This window comes from Hemitrygon akajei, chromosome 14 (genome assembly GCF_048418815.1).
Source record: "Hemitrygon akajei chromosome 14, sHemAka1.3, whole genome shotgun sequence".
Classification (NCBI taxonomy): domain Eukaryota; kingdom Metazoa; phylum Chordata; class Chondrichthyes; order Myliobatiformes; family Dasyatidae; genus Hemitrygon; species Hemitrygon akajei.
Window position 1 is genome coordinate 61801981 of NC_133137.1, and position 22186 is coordinate 61824166.

The 22186-nt window shown below is 39.8% G+C and overlaps 1 protein-coding gene across 5 annotated transcripts in view; it reads right to left on the minus strand.

Moving 5' to 3' along the window:
* Nucleotides 1-22186, minus strand: part of LOC140738627 (uncharacterized) — a 231818-nt gene that overhangs the window by 158336 nt on the left and 51296 nt on the right. The window contains exon 1 of one of the 5 annotated variants that reach the window (XM_073066211.1): nt 17932-17953. The exons of the other annotated variants lie outside the window; for them this stretch is intronic. The gene's annotated coding sequence lies outside the window, so the exon portion shown is untranslated. Of the gene's footprint in view, nt 1-17931; nt 17954-22186 lie in introns of those variants that run through there. 5 annotated transcript variants of the gene reach the window in all.

The window sequence follows — 22186 nt, forward strand, 5'->3', positions numbered from 1 at the left end:
ACACACTGAAGCCAGCCCTTATATTAATGAAAAATCCTCAATACTAAAAATATACTTAATCCAGTTCTTTTCAAATAAACTATTGGAGTTTCTAATTGTGCACCAAGAAACATTTTAAATCCACAGCTGTGCAGGTTTCTGCAAACTTGGCCCAAGTTAAGCATTGATCCTGAACACTGAACTTTTGTACTGTACTTTTTCACTGCTAAACCCAGTTTCTTTAATATAAAGTAATGGTTCCACTGGGAGACTGGTTACTGGAAGCATACCGAGTCATTCCGAGTTAAAATTTGGTATATGTAGTTCAAAGTTCAAAGTAAATTTATTCTCAAAATGCATGCGTCACCATATACTCTGCTAAGATTCTTTTTCTTGCAAATTCAAAGAAACACAATAGAATCAATGAAAATACACACAAGAAATATGGACAAACAACTAGTGTGTAAAATGCAACAACCTATGCAAATACAAAAATTTTTTTTAAAAAATAATAAATAAAGAATAAGTATCGAGTACGAGTTGCAGAGTCTTGAAAATGAGTCACTACGTGATGCAATTATTTCAGTTTTGGGGCTCTATGATTCAACAGCCTGATAGTTGAGGGCCAATAACCTTTCCTGAACCTGTTGGTGTGGGTCTTGAGGCTCCTATACCTTCTTCCTGATGGTAGCAGTGAGAAGACAGCATGTCCTGGATGGTGGGGGCATAATTTAAAATAATTCACAAGATTTAAACCTCTAGCAGCACACACAAAATGCTGGAGGAACTCAGTAGGTCAGGTGGTATCTATTGAAATGAATAAACAGCCAACATTTTGGGGCGAGACCTGTGTTTAGGATTCTTTTAAACCTTTAGTTAGGATCATGAAGCATTTTTAAATTCACTCCTCCCCATTCTACTCTCAGCCTGAGCTAGGGAAATCAGCACAGCTTGCACTTATCCATTCAATGCAGTCAGTGAATGGAAGATGACATCATACAAAGTTTCCCATCAGTCTCAACTAGCTAGAGAACTCTTTGTATTCTGTACAACAAATTCCCACAGCCTTCTTAAATCCCATCTTTTTTTAAAATACTCTAGAGATGATGATATTCATTGCCCAACCCTGCTTCTTAAATAAATGTGATGCTGAGCAGCATTCATTTGGTAGGAAGAATCACTGGGTCACTTCAGAGGCCAGCAGAGGTCGAGGTTTTCTCATGTCCATTCTCTATGATGTTTGGAAATGTGCTCTTTCCATCAAAGTTATAGCATATTACTGGGGAAACACCCATGTGAAGTGTTGAACTGATGGTAGACACATTATGGTGGTCTGTAAACACAGCAAGCTCTTGTTTAACAATATTTGTAGTTACATTGAAATGGATTCTTTTTCCATACTGAGATGGGTAAATGGTTGGATGTGTTGGTGATATTGTTGAAGGAGAATGGGTGGGACGGGGACTTACCTTCATGGGCTTTCAGTTCTGCACTGCACAGTAGAACCTCGAAACAGAAGCGGCTGAGCACTGTCACCCGGTAACGCCACACAAAGCAAGCAACAGTATTTTAATGAGTATAGGCAGAGATAAATGAACCTTTTCAAACTATTGTGCAATGTGGAAGGAGATCCTTCAGCCCATTTATCTATGCTAGCATATGGTGCATGCCCAACAATACAATCCCCTATTTCCCTGTAATATATTCTCTCTCACATGCCCTTTAACTCCTCCCCACTGTTTCTTCTAACATCTACCTATGCTAGGTGCAATTTACAACAGCTATTTAAACTTTAGAATACAGCACCAAAAGGAGTCCATGCAGCCAAAGAAAGAGCATGCATATTCCAAATAGACGGCACCTGAGATCAAAGTTGAACACGAATTAATGAAACAGCATGGCAGCTGCCACACTATTGTGCCACCATAATAGCTTACAACCCAGGAATGACAGCAAATGCAACAGTACCAACTGAAAGAAATGGTCCACAAGCTGAAAGAAATATTTAACGTAGTTTCACTACTTGCCATATTGAAACCGAGTTGCTGACTAGCTTTCAGTCATTATGTGGACAGAAGTGACCTCCCTTGGCATCATTCATCACTAATCCACATCAGTGCTCTGCCTTAATATCCTTGCTTAACAAATAAATTAATCAAATACTCAAATTATATTTGGACCATAGGGTTGGGATGATTATTGTTGGAAGTTTTCCTTACAACATACTGAATTATTTTATTTTTTTAAAATGCTTTTATTTTGAAACATTTCAATTACTTTGAACATGACTCATGGCATTTGGAAACATAGTCAGAAATGAGACACTGCATAGCCAACAATTCTGTGTAAAATCACATTGTCACCAAAAGGAGTATAAACTTTGCAGATATCAGTGCCTAAGTTTCCTTTGCAAAATTTCAGACTGAGATAGATTACGTTTCAGAAAGTCTGAACAGGAAGATAAATTAGAAATGATGATGAATAATTCTCGAGTGAGCTTCCAACTTTGGAGATCTAGAATAACATGAACTCGAGATGAAATATTAACACATGTTGCTCTTGGTTTTCACCCATTGTATTGTTTAAAAATAGCACATGAAGGCCAGGCATGAATCTAACCCAATTTGCAGTTCCATTCCATTGCCTTGCCTTTTTAGACAATAGCTTAAAATTAATAATGCACTTCAACTCCTCATTGCTGTTGTGGCCCACACATTCACTGAGAGCTATTGATCCTTCTGGTCTACTCACTTCAGCCTTCTAACCATTTCTTTGTAGTTTTTGTTGAGTCTTTTGAATTGCAGGTTAAGCAATTACAGGCTTCTTTTCAGCTAACAAACAATATGAACGACCATGCTTAAATGAAAAACCTTAAATACTTACAGCAGACATAAAGTAAACACTCTCTAAACTCAGAAAGTTGATTGTTTGACTGTAAGGAAGCATAGCAGAACAAAGGGCTTTCATCTCTGTTCCTTCTCCAAATTATTCACATAGGTAGACTCCATGGCAATATCTAACACATAACCTCCCGAAAGAAAAGTAAAGAGGGTGGTTTACAGATTTAGCTCTCCCATGGAGAGTCTCATATACTGTCTGCAAGAAATAGGAATTTCAAAAAAACATTCTGGTTATGTTTTTCCAATTAAACAAAATCAAGGTCTAAAACATTCAATCTTCAGTGCAGTCTCCCACAGTTGAGACTCTAACAAATGCGCAAAGTTAAAATAAAGCTTTATTAATTTCTAATCCTAAAAACTACAGTACAGAATGTGGGTGTTCATCTATCCTGGCAACCATCCACAGATATTCACGCTCACTTAGGGCACCAGGATCACAAAATGATTTCGAATATTTGACTATCCGCTCAATTTCTCTCCTTATTTACTGCCAACACCAGTCTAGTTTCTGTTACAAATTATGAAATGTTCTTTCAGTAGGATGAGAACTGAATACAGCATCTGGTTAATGATCTTCACAACAACATTTTATAACAAAAACAAATGTAATTTAGAGGTAGCTATCTTTAATTTAAATCAGCATTAATGAAACTGGGTCTTAATCTATTGCTTCCAAAGCCCAGTGGGTCTATTTGTGTGGATTCATTTTTTGCTCAGTTTCTGTTTGAATTTTGTGGACTTGGAGCTTGCAAATCTAGTTGTTCCCTCATTTTCAGATAAATCCCAAGTCAAAAAGTTTGATATATTAGTGCCCTGACATAACATGGACTAACATAGTGCCACGGCATGGGTTTAAGGCAATGAAAACTCACACACAGTCCTTGGAATTCAAAATATACAGGACCATAGCCCAGGAAGCCAAACATAAAAGCCTCTGGGGCAATACAAACAATATGGTGGAGGAGCTCAGCAGATCAGGCAGCACCTATGGATGGGAATAAACAGTCGACGTTCCGGGCAGGACTTTCATCAGGACTGGAAAAGAAGGGGGTAGGAGTCAGAATATGAATGTGTGAGGAGGGGAGGAAGAAGAACAAGTTAGCTGATCATAGGTGAAACTGGGAGAGAGAGAGGGGTGAAGTAAAGAGCTGGGAAGTTGATTGAAGGAGTAGATAAAGGGCTGGAGAAGGAGAAAATCTGATGGGAGAGGACAGAAGGCCATGGTAAAAGGGAAGGGAAGGGGGAGGAGCACCACCAGAGGGAAATGATGGGTAGGTGAGAAGAGATGGTGTGAGAGAGAAACAAGAATGGGCAATGGTGAAAGGAAGTTGGTTGGGGGAGGGGGGGTGTTCAATTAACGTAAACTTGAAAAATCAATGTTCATGCCATCAGGTTGGAGGTTACCCATAGATATAAAAACCTCTACCTGAAATCTAACGGCTATTACAAAGCAGCACTGTACTATACCAATCTGTGGGTATTAAAGATATCATTTAATAGGATTTAATTACTTGCAAACGTAACTTGAAGTAAGATGCGTTGTGCAAACCAGAAGGTGAAAAGACCTGCTTGTGGTGTGGTAACCACCTTGCTGAGGGTATCTGTTACTACCTCAAGGGTATTTAAATCAAATAGATTTAAATATATTATTCATTGCAAGAATCTAAAGGCCAAGTTTGAAAAGTTTCAGTCAATGGATAGAAACAGTCAGAGTGGGGGCAATTCTTTTCTCATCATAAAGAAAGCTGACATTTATTACAGTACTCCTATGGTACACATAACCCGCAGTGGATTCCAACAATGACAAGCGCATATCCTGGGGCTGCTACACATAATAATCCACAGAATTATCCCTGCTGGCAAACAATTAGCTTCAAGAAATAGTTTCATTCTAAATGTTTGCCAGATAATTGTCAGCAAGTTCTATATGAATTAAATATGTAACTGCACAAACAAATTTTAAGTACCATGCTTGGAAATGGAGCAAGGTAGTCGGGAATGTCAGTGAAGCGAGCACTCTTACATCATTATTGTGGACAATAAGGGTTACACAACGATGGCATGGGCAACTTGTATGTCAAGGGGATTTGAATATTTGGCCAAATAAGCCAAATTATTTCAATGAATTTCAGAATGTTTTAAATAGAAACATTATTCATCAGTCCAATTCATCAAATCAAACATCTTCCAATATGCACAATCAACTGCATTCAAGAGATGTTAATAATTATGAAAGAATATTACTTTTTTCTACTTTGGTTTCTAACAAGTCCTAGTCAATATTCAAAGAGTGTCAAACTAATTGCCTCACGAGCCAAAGAGAGTGCTAACCAACTATCTCAAGGATGCTGTCTGTACGAATTCCTCATTCCAAATAAGATAGAAGTCTCCACAAAGTAATAATGAAAATGATCATACTTAAAACTGAAAAAGAAAATAAATATAATACAGAGGGTCTTAGTATCTCAGCTCCAAGTTTTGTTTGATGGGAACAGAAATCAGATAATTGGACACAGATCCAGCTGTCATGAATTTCCCCTGGTATGTAAACTGTGAGATACATTGGGTGGATAGAAGAACAGGAGTTTGATTTGATTGAGATAACAAACTCTATGCCAGAAAAGCTTATCAGGAGCTGAGGCACAGATCTAATAACCATCCAGGACTTGTTGACCTTCATGCCTAATTCCTAGCAGAAAGTCAATCCCAGTAAAAGTAAGTACTTGGATGACACCATTGGTACAAACATGTATTTATCCTTGAATGTTGCAATCAAGAATCTGCAGGATCCAATATTTATATTTAAAGAGTAGATGTGGTAGTTACCCATTTAAAAGTCTGTTTGGCTATTGATGATCCAACAGGGAGATGGAGAAACTTTTCTAAAGACAACAGGTGTTGGAGTTCCATAACAATTTTTGACTGTCATTTCCTCTACCAGCAATATCATTTCTGACAATTCTCAGTCTTATACAGCTCATTGAGTTCCCTCACAATGCTTCAAGCTTAAGATTCAGATTCAGTTTATTGTCATTTAGAAACCACAAATGCAATGCAGTTAAAAAATGAGACAACGTTCCTCCAGAATGATATCACAAAAGCATATGACAAAACAAACTACACTAGAAAATCCACATAACGTTTGGCAATCCCCAATCCAGAGTCCGGAGAGGCTGCTGCGTATTAATATCGCGCTACCGTCTTGAGCAAATGGCAATAACTGTTCTCTTTTCCATAGATGCTCAGATACCAAAAAAGGCTGAGGCATGTTGGCTTGGTCCGACGCTGTCCGTTGGTCATCACAATTGAGTCCCTTCGATGGATAAATTAAACATCTGCTTTTTGTCTGGGCACTTGGCTTCTTGCTAGGAATTCAGACGTAGCTGTCATCAAATACTGAATGGTCTTAGGATCTGTGCCTGAATTTCTGATGAGCTTTTCTGACATAGAGCTTGTTCTACCTATAATAATCTCAGGATCGTATTGGGTGACATAGACTTGCTTTGATAATAAACTTACTTTGAACTTTCTAACATTATTCCTCAGTCAGGACCTACAGATCTTTCTGGTTGATCAGACAAAACTGGGAGGTCACTTGTTGTAAGATTCATCCACAATGTTTCATTCTCTATTCCCGAATTATCAAGGTTCTACTTAAATTAAATTGGTTTATTATGGTCACATGTACTGAGGGCAAGTAATTTACTATACTTGTACACAGTTCATAGAGATCAATTCATTGAGTGCATTGAGGTAGTACAAGGTAAAACAATAACCAAATGCTGAAGAAAATGTTACCACTACAAGAGAAAAGGTAATCTAAGTAGAAAATAAGGATCACAATCATAAAGAGGTAGACTGTGAGGTTAAGAGTCTATCCTATTATACCGGGGAATTGTTTAATAGCTTGAGAACAGCAGGATAAAAGCTGTGCTGGAGGTAGCAAGAAGAATAGACAAAGTCCACGGAGGGATTTATGGTATTAGTTTCTATGATGTCCCGAGCTCTGTTCACAACTCTCGGTAGTTTCTTTTGATCACCAGCTGTGATGCATCTAGATAGGGTTGTTAAATGGTACATAGATGAAAACTGGTGAGTGTCAAATAGGACATGACAAATGTCTATAGCCTTCTAAGGAAATAGAGACACTAGTGAGATTTCTTTGCTGTGGTGAGAATGTAGCTGGACCAATATTCACTCCTAATAACTGGAGTTCCTCTTTGAACTTAGCCGAGTTCAAATTAACCCAACAAGTTTAAACATTTGCCATGATCCAACACAACTTTAACTATAGTACTTTGTGAACCTATAAACAAGCAAATGATTGATCGACTAACTTTACTATATATTAGGTAGACAGTTATAGATATTATATCCCTTAGGATACTCCAATAATTGACCTATGTTTTCTTTTAGCTGCATTAAACATTACAAGGACCCCAGTCCATTACTTACCATGTCCCAATCCCAATGCCCATCAGCCATTTTCCCCTGACCACCAGACCAATTCCCTGATGGAGGACTGGATTTCCTCCTTTCTACCATTTCTAATGGTTCTGACCACCAGCCAGCTATAGTTGACCAACCCCAAAAACACCCAGAGTAGGAACCATCACCATCAATTCTTAACTCAAGTCGCCAATCAGATGCCCATTTTTCCCCACTGTATTCTCACAACGCGACGTAATTTGTGCCATTGTGGGTCAATAGCTCCTAATTCCTTGGGGCTGTTTAAATTTACCATGAGACCTACACCTAAAAGAGCCAGTGATACACCGTCAAGCAATGCTATAGCATGGGTTTCAAAGAACACTTCAATTCCATGGGCCAGGTGCTTGCCTTAACAGCAGACTTCCCTTCCAGTTGCTAACGGCTTCATCCCACATCTCACAGATGTGCAGGTCGGTAGGTTGATTTGTCACAAGGAATTGCCCCAATATGGTTGAGAGGTAGAACTGGCAGGGAGGAAAGGGGAGGGAACACGCAGCGAATACTGACAGAAATAATGATTGCTATTGCTCTGAGAGCCAGACGAGCTCAAGATGGAGTCCTTTTGAGTCATAAAGAAATACAGAAACATGGAAGAAAATCTGTATCATGTTTCACAGCTCACTGCTGTTTATGGACATTGTTAAAGAAAGGACTAGTCATGTAGTGAAACAGTAGTTAGGAAAACAGTAGTACAGGTCAATATACAACAACACCCACAAAATGCTGGTGGAACACAGCAGGCCAGGCAGCATCTATAGGGAGAAGCACTGTCGACGATTCAGGCCGAGACCCTTCGTCGCTGTTGTGGTTTGAATTTCCAGCATCTGCAGATTTTCTCGTGTTTGTACAGGTCAATATGATGTACCGGTGATAAAATAACTGATGCAATCAATATAACTGGTTAAGTTGGCAAAGTTAATGGTATAACTCTGCTGGGAAGAAATTTACATCAGTTTCACGCCTGTGAAGCACCTCTCTGTGGCACAGAAAGGATCCAGTCATTTGGTTCCTCCCTCTACTGAAGAACAAAGAGAAACCAGTCATTTGGTTCCCACTGGAGAGGTACTGAGTTCAGCTGCTCTGAGGAGAACACCCTGACTGGCAGCTGAGGAGAAACCTGTGACTTAATCTGTTCTCACAGAAATCCAAATAGCTGCCAGAAATTGGAATTGGAGCCTCTTGCTGGAGGGTTTTGCATAATACAATGGGGCCCAGGTCTCTTCACATGCAGATTATAACGCATTTCATTCTGGTTGGCACGGTAAATTCAATATTCTGGCAAAAGTTGGTAAGTGACAAATAACATTTGTGTCACAAAATGCCCAGTATTGAGCAGCTCTAAGAAGAGTGAGTTTTAATTCACCACCTTTGTTATTCAATGGCATTATTTACACCTAGTCTCTATCATCCACTTCGCTCAAGGGGCCAGAGATGTGGGCATGGAGACAGAGGACATCCGTGGGCTGTCCCAGACTGGTGTATGAGGGCTGGTTGGCAGCTTCCTCAGAGTTCAATCCTCGACTTTGGGGCCTCACTGTTGGCCAGTCTGGTGGGTTGACACCAAGGATAATCAGAAGTCCAGAAGTCACAACCCAAGGGCCAAAGCCTGCAGACAGAGAGCCTGTCCTGCAGTTAGACGACTGTTTATGTGTACGGGTGGGAGAGGGGAGAGCAGAAAAGGGGCTTTTGTTGCTGTTATTTTATTGTGTTTTCTTGTGTTCTGAGCAGTTCTGCCAAGCATATGGGAATGCTATGTTGGTGCCAGAAAGTGTTACGATGCTCGCGAGCTGGCCCCAGCACATCATTAGGTGTATTGATTGTGAACTCGGATGAGCCATCTCACTGTATGTTTCAATGGACGTGCCAATCTGAATCCGGCTCATCCGGAAGTTGCCACCGACAGCTGGCTACAAGTGCAGGTCAGAGTTGGGGGCCCTGCAGTGGATGACTCATCTCTTGACACCAAATTCAGTACATGATGGAACGCTTTCTGCTTGTCAACACTTAGGAAGCTCAATCCTATCCGGGACAACCCTAACACTTAACAACCACCCCAAACGTTCCTTTCTCCTGCCACCACTGAGCAGTGAATACAATGCGTATAATCTACCACATGCACTGTAACTGTTCACCCTGGCTACTGCAACTCCAAAACCTGCAAACTTTACAGCCACGAAAGGCAAAGGCAGCAGGTCTATGGAAATACTGCCACCTCCAGGTCCCAGACTTTATCAGTATTAGGTCTGAATCTCGGAGCTCCATCACCAGAAGCACCGTGGGAGAACCATCAACCAGACGGACTGCAGAGGTCCATGAAGGCAGCTCACCACCACATTGTCAAGGGTATTTAGGGATAGGAAATAAATGCTGTAATTTGCAGTGATGCACAGATCTCAAAAAATTTTTTAAAAATAGAACACTTGAGCTGGAAAAAGAATCAAAGCCAAAGGTACAAAGTAAAATCTGGGGTGGGGTCATCAGGGCACAACAGCAGCAGCTCGGCAGCCGCCCTATGGCTTGCTCGGAGGCTCGTCAGGGAAGGGTAAAGTCAAGCAGAGTGGTAGTGATAGATAGGGGGATGGACAGCCGATTCTGTGGCCATGATATCTCAGAGAAGCTGCAGAAGATTCTCAAGAGGCAGGGTGAGCAGCCAGGGTCCAGCATGCACGTTGGCACTAATGACATTGGTAAAAAGGGGGAAGAGGTCCGGTGCAAGTTGGGGAAGAGGCTGAGCAGGATCTCCAAGGTAGTAATCTCTGGATTACTCCCAGTACCACGTGCTAGTCAGGGCAGGAATAGGATGATAGTGCAGATGAGTGAGTGGCTGAGGAAGTCGTGCAGGCAGCAGGGTTTCAGATTTCTGGGTCATTGGGACCTCCTCTGGACCTGAACCTAAGGGGGACCAATACTCAGGGGAAGGTTGGCTAGAGCTGTTGGGGAGGGTTAAAACTGATTTGGCAAGTGGGAGGAACCAGATTAACAGAGCTGAGGATGGGACAATTGGTATACACGTCAATGCATTGTGTATTGAGACTAGGAGGAAGGACAAGCAGATGATAGGCAAAATCACAGTCAGTGCGATGAGTTGAAGTGTAACATGCAAGCAGAGTGATAAACATTTGAATGCACACAATGTACAGAATAAGGTAGATGAGCTTGTACCACAGTTAGAGATTGGCCAGTATGATGTTATTGACATTACTGAGTCATATCTGAAAGAACATCATAATTGGGAGCTTAACATTCAAGGATGCACATTGTATTGAAAGGACAGGCGGATGGGAAGAGAGGATGGGGGAAGCTCTGTTGGTAAAAAAAATGAAACCAAATCCTTTGAAAGAGGTGACATACGATTGGAAGATGTAGAATCCTTGTGGGTAGAGTTAAGAAAATGCAAGGGTAAAATGACATTGATGGTAATTATATATAGGTCTCTGAAAACTAGTCAGAATCTGGGATACAAATTGCAACAGAAGATAGAAAAGACATGCAAAAAGGACAATATCACCCGAGTCATGGGGGGATTTCAACATGCAGGTGGATTGGGGAAGTCAGTTTGGTGCTGAATCCCAACAGAGGAAATTTGTAGAATGCCTATGAGATGGCTTTTTAGAGCATTCTGGTTGAACCCACTAGGGGAAGGGCAATTCTGGATTGGGTGTTGTATAATGAACCAGATTTCATTAGGGAGCTTAAGGTAAAGGAACCCTTTGGAGGCAGTGATCATAATATGATGGAATTCACCCTGCAGTTTGAGAGGGAGGAAATAAATTCAGATGTATCAGTATTACAGTGGGGTAAAGGGAATTACAGAAGCACGAGAGAGGGGTTGGCAAAAGCTGGTGACTGGAAGGGGATACTAACATGGATGACAGCACAACAGCAAAGGTTGGAATTTCAAATCTGTTGAAATTCTTTGAGGAAATAATAGGCAGGAGAGACAAACAAGAGTCAATGGATATTATTTACTTAGATTTTCAGAAAGCCTTTGACATGGTGCCACACATGAGGCTGCTTAATAAGAAAAGAGCCCATGGTATTATAGAAAAGTTACTCCCATGGATAGAAGATTAGCTGACTGTTTGACGGCAAAGTGGGAATAAAGGGGGCCTTTTCTGGTTGGCTGCCAGTGACTAGTGGTGCTCCATATGGGTCTGTGTATGGGCCACTTCCTTTCACGTTGAATGTCATTGATTTGGATGATGGAATTGATGACATTGTGGCCAAGTTTGCAGATAGATGGAGGTGTAGATAGTGTCAAGGAATCAGCGAGTCTGTATAAGGAGTTACACAGAAGAAGTGGCAGATGGAATTTAGAGTAGGGGAGTGTATGGTCATGCACTCTGGTAAAAGGAATAAAAGGCATGGACTGTTTTCTAAACGGGAAGAAAAAAAATCAGGAGGTGCAAAGGAACTTAGAAGTCCTTGTGCAAAATTCGCTAAAGGTTAACTTGAAGGTTGAGTTGCTAGTAAGAAAGGCAAACGCAATGTTGGCATTCATTTCGGGGGGACTGGAATGTAAGAGCAAGGATGAGGCTATCCGAGACTGCACTGAGTTGGTTTGAGTATTGTGAGCGATTTTGGCCTTGGAAAGGGTCCAGAAGAGATTCACAAGAATGATTCCAGGAATGGAAGATATCAGCAGTATTGAAGGTTCCGGGGCTGTACTCACTGGAATGTAGAAGAATGAGGGTTTTCATTGAAACCTATCAAATATTGAAGGCCTAGATAGAGTGGATGTGAATAGAATATTCGCTTTGTTGGGGGATTCAAGTGCCAGAAGGCACAGCCCCAAAATAGAGATTTGTCCAATTAGAGCAGAGATGAGAAGAAATTTCTTTAGCTAGATTGTGGTGAATCAGTGTAATTCATTGGTGGATGACCTAGCAGGCCAAGTCATTGAGTATATTTAAAGCAGAGGTTGATAGGTTCTTGATTAGTCAGGGAGTCAAAGGTTATGGGGAGAAGACAGGAGAATGGGTTTGGAGGGATAATAAATCAGACATGACAGAATGGTGCAGTAGAATTGATGGGCTGAATGGCATAATTCTGCTCCTCTGCTCTATGGTCTAAAATGGGCTCAATTCACCAATATGCAAGCTATCTATCCAGAGTGAGATTTCAATCTAATTTAATGTTTACTTGCTTTAAATATGTAAAACAGCAAAAGGGGCTATTTATGTTAGCATATTGAATCATTGCTGTTAAAATACTGAAAAATATCACCTAAGCAAAAGTATCAGGACTCTTTCACTCAAAGATTTGGACACCTTGGATCCACAGGTAAGCTCCTCTCAAAATTTTCAAAGGTGAATTTCCAGTCATAATTCCCACCACGTTCCTCTTTACAAAACCAAGATTTCAGTCGCAACAATATCTGACAAAAATTGGATCATGTTCACATTTATAAATAATTCTTCTCTAATCTCACCCCCACTCTATTGTTTTCTCCTCCCTTTAACGTCTTTGACCAGTCTTTCAGGAGCCCTGCTACTCATTCTCATTATTTTTTTTGCACTTGCAGTCTGCATTCTTTTGCACATTGATTCCTTGTCAATTCTTGTTTGTACGTAGTTTTTTGTTGTTTCTATTGTATTTCTTTGTTCTACTGTGAATGCCTGCAAGGTAGTATATGGTTGCATACAATCAGTGTCCACTTTATTAGGTACACCTGCTCAATCATGAAAATATCTAATCAGCCAATCATGTGGCAGCAACTCAATGTATTAAAGCATGCCAACATGGTCAAGCAGTTCAGATCAAAACATCAGAATGGGGAAGAAGTATGAGCCAACTGACTTTGACTGTGAATGATTGTTGGTGCCAGACAGGGTGGATTGAGTATCTTAGAAACTGCTGGTCTGGGACTTTCATGCACAACAGTGTTTGGAGAATAGCGCAAAAATTAAAAAAAAAATACATCCAGTGAGTGGCAGTCTGTGTACGACAACACCTTGTTAATGAGAGGGGTCAGTGGAGCAGACAGGAAGCCAACAAATAACCCCACGTTACAATGGCATGCAGAAGGAGCATTGCTGAATGCACAACAATTCAAGACGAAGCAGTTGGGCCACACCAGTAGAAACCCAGTGGCCACTTTATTAAGTAAGCAGGCCACTGAGTGTACATGTACTTGATAATTTATTTGCTTTGTACCTTGAACTATGTGTCACTCACTGCAATCACTCACCCATCCAATCACCCAACTTCACCCACCCATTCCCACCTCTTCCCAAAACCCGCTAATATTTTCTTTCTGGCTTCGGTCCGCATGCTGCTTCCACTTAACTCCTTATCTCCAAGTCTGGTTTGTTTCCGCATAAAAGGCACCATATAAATTAAAGCTGTTTCGCCCTGCAGTGAACACAGTGGTCAAGTTATAGCCTTGAAACTTCTTTTTTGATTCTATTTGTCTTCTATGCCCTTCTTTGAAAAAAAATGTTATCTAACCTTAAAAGCACTTTCAACGTATCTGCCAATTGTTTGAGTTTAATCCTATTAAGGTGCAATTCGACAAAAGCAGAGGTTTCAAATTTCTCCCTGCGCAGCTGGAAACAATTTCATATGTCTCTGTGATGACAACTTATAGTATTATTAGGAAAATGTCTAGCGCAGACCACACATACTAATTGTTACGCTGAATAAGTTTTGAAAATCATAGCAGCAGAACTACTGATGTGACAGGAGTAATACTCTTGGGGAGTTTTGTCGTTTGCACTGTCGTCCTCTTCAGAACAAACTTTGTGACCAATGACAAGGACTGGAAGGTGAGTGGGAAGGTCATTGTTCTGAAGTCATTAATTGAACTTAATACTGACAACAGATAACTTCAACCAGAAGTAGCCAGAGGGATCTTGGTTTTCCTGTGTATGGATCACATACTGTCAGTTGTAGCAAGTAGTTAAGGTGGCAATTTTTCTCTTTTTGGTCTTTATTCCCCATACTCACAATACTCACCTAATAATACTCATTACTCACATAATGTAGAAAGTTGGGATAATACTCCTGAGCTGCTATAGGTGCAGAGTAGAGAGCATCCTTACAGGCTGCATCACTGAGTGGGATGGAAACAGCATTCAGGAAGCCTCTACAGCGGTAGGTAGAACTGCCCAATGCATCACCAGCACCGACTTACCAGCATCAGGGACGTATATAGAGAAAGGTGCCAAAAAAAGTCCCACAATATCATGAAGGATCCCACCCAACCTGCTGTTTGTCCCACTCCCATCAGGGAAAAGGCTACGCAGCATCCTCACCTGAATCACTAGACTCAAAAGCAATTACTTCTCCCAAGCCGGCACACTGATCAACAGCTCCAGCCTTATGTATATACACTTCACCTCTGATCACTCATACAATCATTCCAGTATACAACAGCTACCTGCACATTGTGTTTTATAGGATTGCTTTTTATATTTATTGTGCTTTTTGTTGTGTTCTTTATGCTTATTATGTTTTATTATGCGACACCAGATCTGGAGTAGCAATTATTTCATTCCCCTTTACACTTGTGTTATGAAGAATGACAATAAACTATACCATGAAACTTTATTGAAAAGGATACAAGTTTAGACACTGGGAATTGTTACTGTAAGACTGTACAGTTTGGGTCTCCTTGTTGATGAAAGAATATGTTAGTACTGGAGTGATCCAAAAGGATTCAGTGGCTAATTCCTGGAATGAGAAGGGTGTTCTATCATGAGTGACTAAAGATATTAGACCTATATTCTTTAGAGTTTAGAAAAATGAGGAATAAATTTTTGAAGCAATCAAGATAGTTTAAACATTTGGGATTGCAGTTGGTCTGACACTATTAGAGTGCCATTGACCCTGGTTCAATTCTGCTCCTTGTTGAAGGAGTTTTAAGGTCTCCTTGGGACCGGGTTCTCTGCTTTCCTCCCACATTCCAAAGGTGTACAAGTTAGTGGGCTAACTGGTCAAATGGGTAGTATAGGTTTGCTGGGCCGCAAGGCCTGTTTGTTGTATCTCTAAATATAAAAAGACCATAGATATGGTAGCAGAGTTAGGCTATTTGGCCCATCAAGTCTGGTCTGTTAGTAAAATAATAAATAATCCTAATAGGGAGAGACAGAGGTGTAAAGATGTTCTTAGTGGTAGAAGCTCGAATGAGAGGACATACTGTAGTTACAAGATTTGGGAACAGTTTTTAAAACTGAGATGCATTGGGAATAATTTCTTGCAGAGAGTTGAGAATATCTGGAATTATCTACCCCAGAGGAAGAGATAATAGTTTGAAAGATCTAGGGATCAAGGGCAATGGGAACTAGCACAACAAAGAAAGTCTGTCAGATTAGCCATGATCGTATAAAATGACAAGGCAATCTTGAGTGGATGAAAGGCTTACTCTTGCTCCAATTCTTTTAATGTTCTTTTTCTTTAATGTGGCTGAAGTGTGATGTACATTTTAAGGCAATGATTTACCAACAAGGGTTGGTTAATTGAAGCACTTCATTAATATCAATAAACTGTAAAATTCCAAACTCACATTGCCATAACAATTCACAAACAAAAGAAAATCTGCAGATGCTGGAAATCCAAGCAATGCACACAAAATGCTGGAGGAATTCAGCAGGCCAGGCAGCATTTATGGAAACATTGACTGTTTCCCCCATAGATGCTGCCTGGTCTGCTGAGTTCCTCCAGCATTTTGTGTGTGTTGCCATAATAACATTTCTTCAACTGTTACTTGTAATTCCATTTCACGTACCACAGTTTCCTGTGGTTATTAATTTGGTCCGTGAAGGATTTAATTTACCAAATAATGCCTGAAACGGTTATTTATTCTTCATTCAGATTATACACCTTTAATATTCTTTCTGCTAAATTTTTTAACATAAAATACACCATTCTTTAAGTGCTCTTATTTTCCCCAGGTCCCTTGAATCCTGCTGCAGGCTGCTTCAAACAGACCTATTGTCTTTTCTCTAATGGATTTAAAAACCTCAAATTAATTCAAGATTTAAATTCTCCTCAATAGTTGTCTCAAGAGCCTGGAGTCAGCTTCAGTTTACTCTAATCAATACCCTAGACTTCTCTGATGTACTGCAGCCTGCAGCTGGCTCTTGGATCATTACTTCAGTTTTACCTGACATATCTTTTGGGCTCCAGACAACGTTAACTCATCATCCTGAAGATCTGTCCAGGCCAAGCAAAGCCACCCACACTCTCATCTATTATTTCCACATGACAGCATGACTTCATCAACCAGAATGTTGCTGAGATACTATCTCATAACAGTGGGAAACTATTAGCACTAAAAACATGATCTCTAATGTAATTTAACCTCGGGGTTTACTGATTGCTGCTCCACTGAAGGTATAGTTGTGAGGGTGCTAATATTCCATCAGAAGATCATTTCTATCTCTTACAGAACTTACCTTACAACATTGCTGTCTAACACTGTGTTAAGATTTGAAAATACCAAATGACTTAGGAAACAAGTTCACTAAAAGAAAATGTTAGTAAAAGAAAATGTTATTTTTCCATGCGCCTTCATTTCAAAAGAGACATCAAATTTAAACATAGATATTTTTCCTTTTTTTCCCATTACATGGGAAATTGTTCTTTTAAAGGAGATGACATTAGAAGAAACCCGTAAAGATGTCAGATTTGATTGCGGGTCTCTGAATCTTTCCACTCATCTTGCCAACCTTTCTGCCCAGCACATCCACTAGAAGTTAGAGCACATCAAGCTTGCATAGCACTGGACAGTCATCAAGCCCCCTTTTCCACATTTCACCAGAACATCTACCCTCTTGCTCACAGAGTATTGCATCCTGGCCTCACTGTGGGTGACTGTGCACCCTGGCATTTGACAAAATCTGATTCATTGCTTCCTCTTCACAACTTGCTTAATACACAAGACACTAATTCCATGTTTATAACATTATTGCTTTGGCCCCAGCTACAGCAAATACTTTCAACTTTACCTCATTCTTGTGAATGTAGACATAGAAGACTAGGGTGTTCACATAGCGAAGCAGTCCCTGCCTTAGACAACACCATCCAAAAACGTGATCAGAGAGATCTCTTTCTGTACTATTCACACGAACTTGCTTTTTTTTTTGCAATTTGTTAATACCATTATTTAAATACTAAGATGTAGAAAACGTACAGGCCAACTTCAGTATCTTACCATAGATTTAGAAGACTAAATGCAATTTTACTACAGGATTCATAGATTGCTGCTGCTCTGAAAATATATTTGCAAAGTAGCTAATCTTCAATAAAGAGGTAGAGAAGTACTTTTATCAAACTTATTTTCTAATATCACCACCTTAAATTGTGCTAAGATTTTACAGCGCCAAATCCTGCAAATAAAAATGGCTTACAAAGCAATTTCTCAAATCTAAATGTTAGTAATGTTGATCACACTGCTAAGTGTAATAAATAGAATAGGCCTCGTTGATCACAATAGTTGTGAGTAAAACAGAGTTAATTATATGGTTTATTGTAGACTAGGAGGATAAATGAGAATGCTAAGTCATCAAGAAACCACAACCAAAGGCAGAGGACAATTAATCTCATTAGGTATACTCACAGAGGTAATTGAATTGTCAACACTAGTATGCTGATCAGACACTGGTCTGCTAAACCACTGCAGAGAGCTCGTTCACATACAGTAAGCCAATGTCCTTGCGGTATCTCTGGGGGAAAAGAATCAAAGAATCTTACCTAAAATGGTAAACCTTGGCAGTGTCACTATATATTTGGGTAGATTCCCTTCACTCGAGCATACAGTGACACCAACAATTCAAAGTGCCCAGCAGAACTGGCTTTGATTCAACCAGCTTCCCGGTAACTCACTGAAAGGGAGGTAAATTACAGGATGTTATAACTACATCCCGACACCAAAGGGTGCTTTTTTCATCTTTGTTTCCGGTCTCTGGGCAGGCGGTGTCAGGAGAGTGTTGGCTACTGGTGGGCTGCTCACTGGTTGATGGTACATTCCAGCAATTCTAACGAGGACCATGAACATGGTTTCCCAATGTGCACCCCCTCGAGCACCATTCTCCATCCAAATTTCACAAGCATTCCTCTAACATTTCGAGTCAAACTGGAGGCCAGAAATTTACATTTGTCTGTGATTTTTTTAGTATTGAAATGCCCGGAAGATATTTACATACTTTCCGACAGAAAGTACAGTACTGTACAAAAAGCTTAGGCACAAATGTATAGCTAGGGTATCTAGGACGTTTGCACAGTACTGTAGTAATTTTATGTATTGTACTATACTGCTACCACAGGGAAAAAAAGCAATCTTGTGACACCGTGAGTGATGATAAACCTGACTCTATTGTGGACTGAGAGTGAGAAGGGGGCAGGGAGAGGCAAGGGAATGGGAAGCACCAGAGAGGCATTCTGCAATGGTCAATAAACCAATTGTTTGGAATCAAATGACCTTGCCTGGTGACTCAGGGCTGAGTGTGTCTGTACTCAGGAGGAGGGGCTTAGGAGAATCAATGACGCTTAACGGCATTGCCTTTGCTTGCATCTTCAGAAACAGCTCTATTTCCATCTTTAATATCTCTATTTTTCTCTTTCAGAGTTCTTTTGAAGACCCTGACCTGGAGTTACACACAGACTACGGTTCTTTGCAAGAATGGGACCCGCTCTTGGTGTTCCACGATTGGCCGTTATTCAGCATGCCAAGGGCACAGCCTAAGAACTTCACTTGCCTTCCGAGGTTTGAGATTTCATGGCTCTGGAGAAGGGGGTATCGGAAGTCAGTGAGATGCGTGTGTTGTGGGAGATGGAAAATCTAAGGCTGTGTGCCCAGAGCTCGGAAAAAGCAACACAATGGACTGTTAACGTCATAAACCAGTGAGTTGTTTGTTACGTCTCCCCCTCTTGCTGTGAAATGGAGACACAAAGACAGAGACTCACTGTGGTATATCAAATACCAGGTGAATGCACAGTCTTTGGGGTACTGCAAGTCTGTGTCTTTGCTCCCACTTGAGTGGCCAGTGGCGGGTGCCGATGCTTGTTTCCTGCCAGTGGAAGGAGGGGGAGATCATTGCTTTGCTGCTGCTTATGTGTGGGAGGGAGGAAAGCTGGGGGTGGGGGACTTTGGGATTCTAATATTTAATTGTCATTCATTCTTTGAGGGCACTGCTCTGTTTTTCATGGATGGTTACGAAGAAAAAGCATTTCAAGGTGTATATTGTATCCATTTCTCTTATATTAAATGTACCTTTGAAATTCACACCTCGCCCCACTCTTTCAGGCACTCTTTCTTTGCCTCCTGTCCCTCACTCCACACACATACATACATAGAAGGCTTTTGCACAGTACTGTACTTGGACATGGGATTTCAACTTACTGTTTTAGAAATTTCCAAATTGTGGAAAATATTCTTCATTCATGGAAGCATAAATGTTTCAAGTTCAGGGAGACCATTTGGCCCACACTTCCATGCCAATTTACAGCTGGAGTAAAAGAAAACAATTCCCTACTCTCTCTTCCCTTGGTGTAGTATTTTCCTTTACTTCAACTGATTAGCCAACTTAGACACACAAAATGCTGCACCTCAGCTACTTCTTGTATCAAGGTATTCCATACTTCAGTAAAACTTAGTATTATTTGTTCTTCTGCATTAACAGTAAAGGTTCTGTACAAGAGATTATTTAATCAATTTCAGTTATGCCCAGAACATAACTTTGGAAAATGGGACCTGCAACTTTTTTTGAACATTGCACTTTGGTTGTTTGGCAAGTCTTTGATAAAGTTTTTCATAAATTCTGTTTATGTTCCTATAAATGCCTACAAGAAAATTAACCTCAAGATAGTATATGGTGACATACATGTACTTTGATAATTAATTTACCTTGAAATTTGAACTTTTGAACACTGTCTGTGAGTCATCCTAGGTATAGGAACATCCTGTCTGTATTTGTAGTGAGATTGCATAGTACATTTCTTCTGACTAAAGGAAGGTTTGCTTAGATTAAAGTGCTAGAGAATTATCCTTGAGCAAGTATTTTTTAAATAGACATCTTTCCTTTGTGGCATTGCTCTTTCATTGTGTCAATCATTCCCTTCATTTCTTGTAGGGTTAGCATTTTAATTAATGATAGGCTTCTTGATTACAATTAAGAGAACAGAAAATGCTTACTTTTACATTATAATTTCAGAAAAATAGCTGTTAAATTTTACTCAATTAATCTATTATTTGTCCTCGAAGTCATTTAGTGTATTGAGGTTACATACAGTACATGGACATGACTTAAACAAAGTTTAATTTGCATAGTTAAAAATGATGGATAATAAATGTTAAAATATTGCATACAGGAATCTGCAAAAGATTGTCCATTTAAAACCATAAAACTGCAGCAGACTCTCTAATCTGTAGTATGTTTGTGATTCTGTCCTTGCATCACAAACAGAAATAGAGCTTTGAAGTCTCGTTACTAACTAGTCCAAATATTTAGCAATTCTATTCAGTTGTTTATCTACAACATAGTGCAGAAATTCATAACTATGCTATGATTTGTTTTTATTGCACAACCAGAACAACCAGATTTGAAGACTTTACTACAAGCAAGTTTATGAAAATTTATGAGGAGGTGCATGCAGACAAAATGGCTGAATATACCAAGACACTTTCATTTTAGCAAGTGAGGAAGATGTTAAGCACATGGCTTACAGATTCTCTTGGAGTGAAGAGGACTCGCAGTAAAATTTATTCAGGTGGTTCTGAAGTGGATCAAAATAACTGCTCAGTGTGAAAGAGTTCAGTTATGGAGTTGTTAGATGGAGAAAGAAAACTATTTGGAAATTGGAAAAGAATTGGAATGCATACTTTATTTTTGCTTTAGATAATCCCAGTTTAGTGAATAGATTTTATATAAATAAGGCTTTCCTGCCCAGATGGAAACATAAAAGCCCAGAACAAGTCCCAATGAAGAGTCTTGACCCAAAACCTTTCCATAGATACAGCCTGACTTGCTGAGTTCCTTTAGCATTTTGTGTGTACCGTTCTGGATTCCCAGCATCTGCAAAATCCTGTCTTTAAAGCCCACAATATTTACACCTAAAGCCTTCTACCATTTCCCTGGTAAAATACTTTGCTGCAGAGATTATTTTTTTAATCTTTTTTTCTTGATCTACTGATTAACATGGAAAAGAAACCATCCAAAAGAAAATAAGTGAAATATTCTCCCAGGAAATGCATTGTCTTGACTGGATACTGTCATAGTTAAACATTGACTATTATAAATTTACACACAGGTAAATAAGTCTCTCAGAGGGTTCTAATGCACTTTCCCTAATCCGTACGTGTTCCGTTTGTTAAGAATTGTAAGTGGTACATTATACTCAAGCAGTGAGATCACCCTCACTTCTTGCTAATCATAAAGAGTCCAACAGACATGCATAAACGTCCTGGAAGAAGGTTCAGGTTTTTTTTTTAAGGTTTATTGCTTTTAATGATGTGGAAATGTGTCAATCTTCAGATATTTCAAAATGCTTGGTGGATTATATGATAATTGCATTGACAATGGGGTTGTTGTAAGGTCAAATTTCTATAAAAGAATTTAAAATGTCATGGGAACAATATCCATATTTGGTTGTAGCCCACGTAAGAAAAACAAACAGCTTTGAGTGTCACACATTACAACATGAATACTAATTTTTCCAAAAGAATAGATTCTGAAAATTCCTGATGCTAATTAGAGCCTCATGTAATGGAAACGTAGATCAAGAATTCAGACACTGAGAAGGGGGAATTTTTGTACCAAATTCCTGAAGTGTGCCCTGTGGAGAAAGAATTTGTAAAATCCACCATTTGTGTTTGT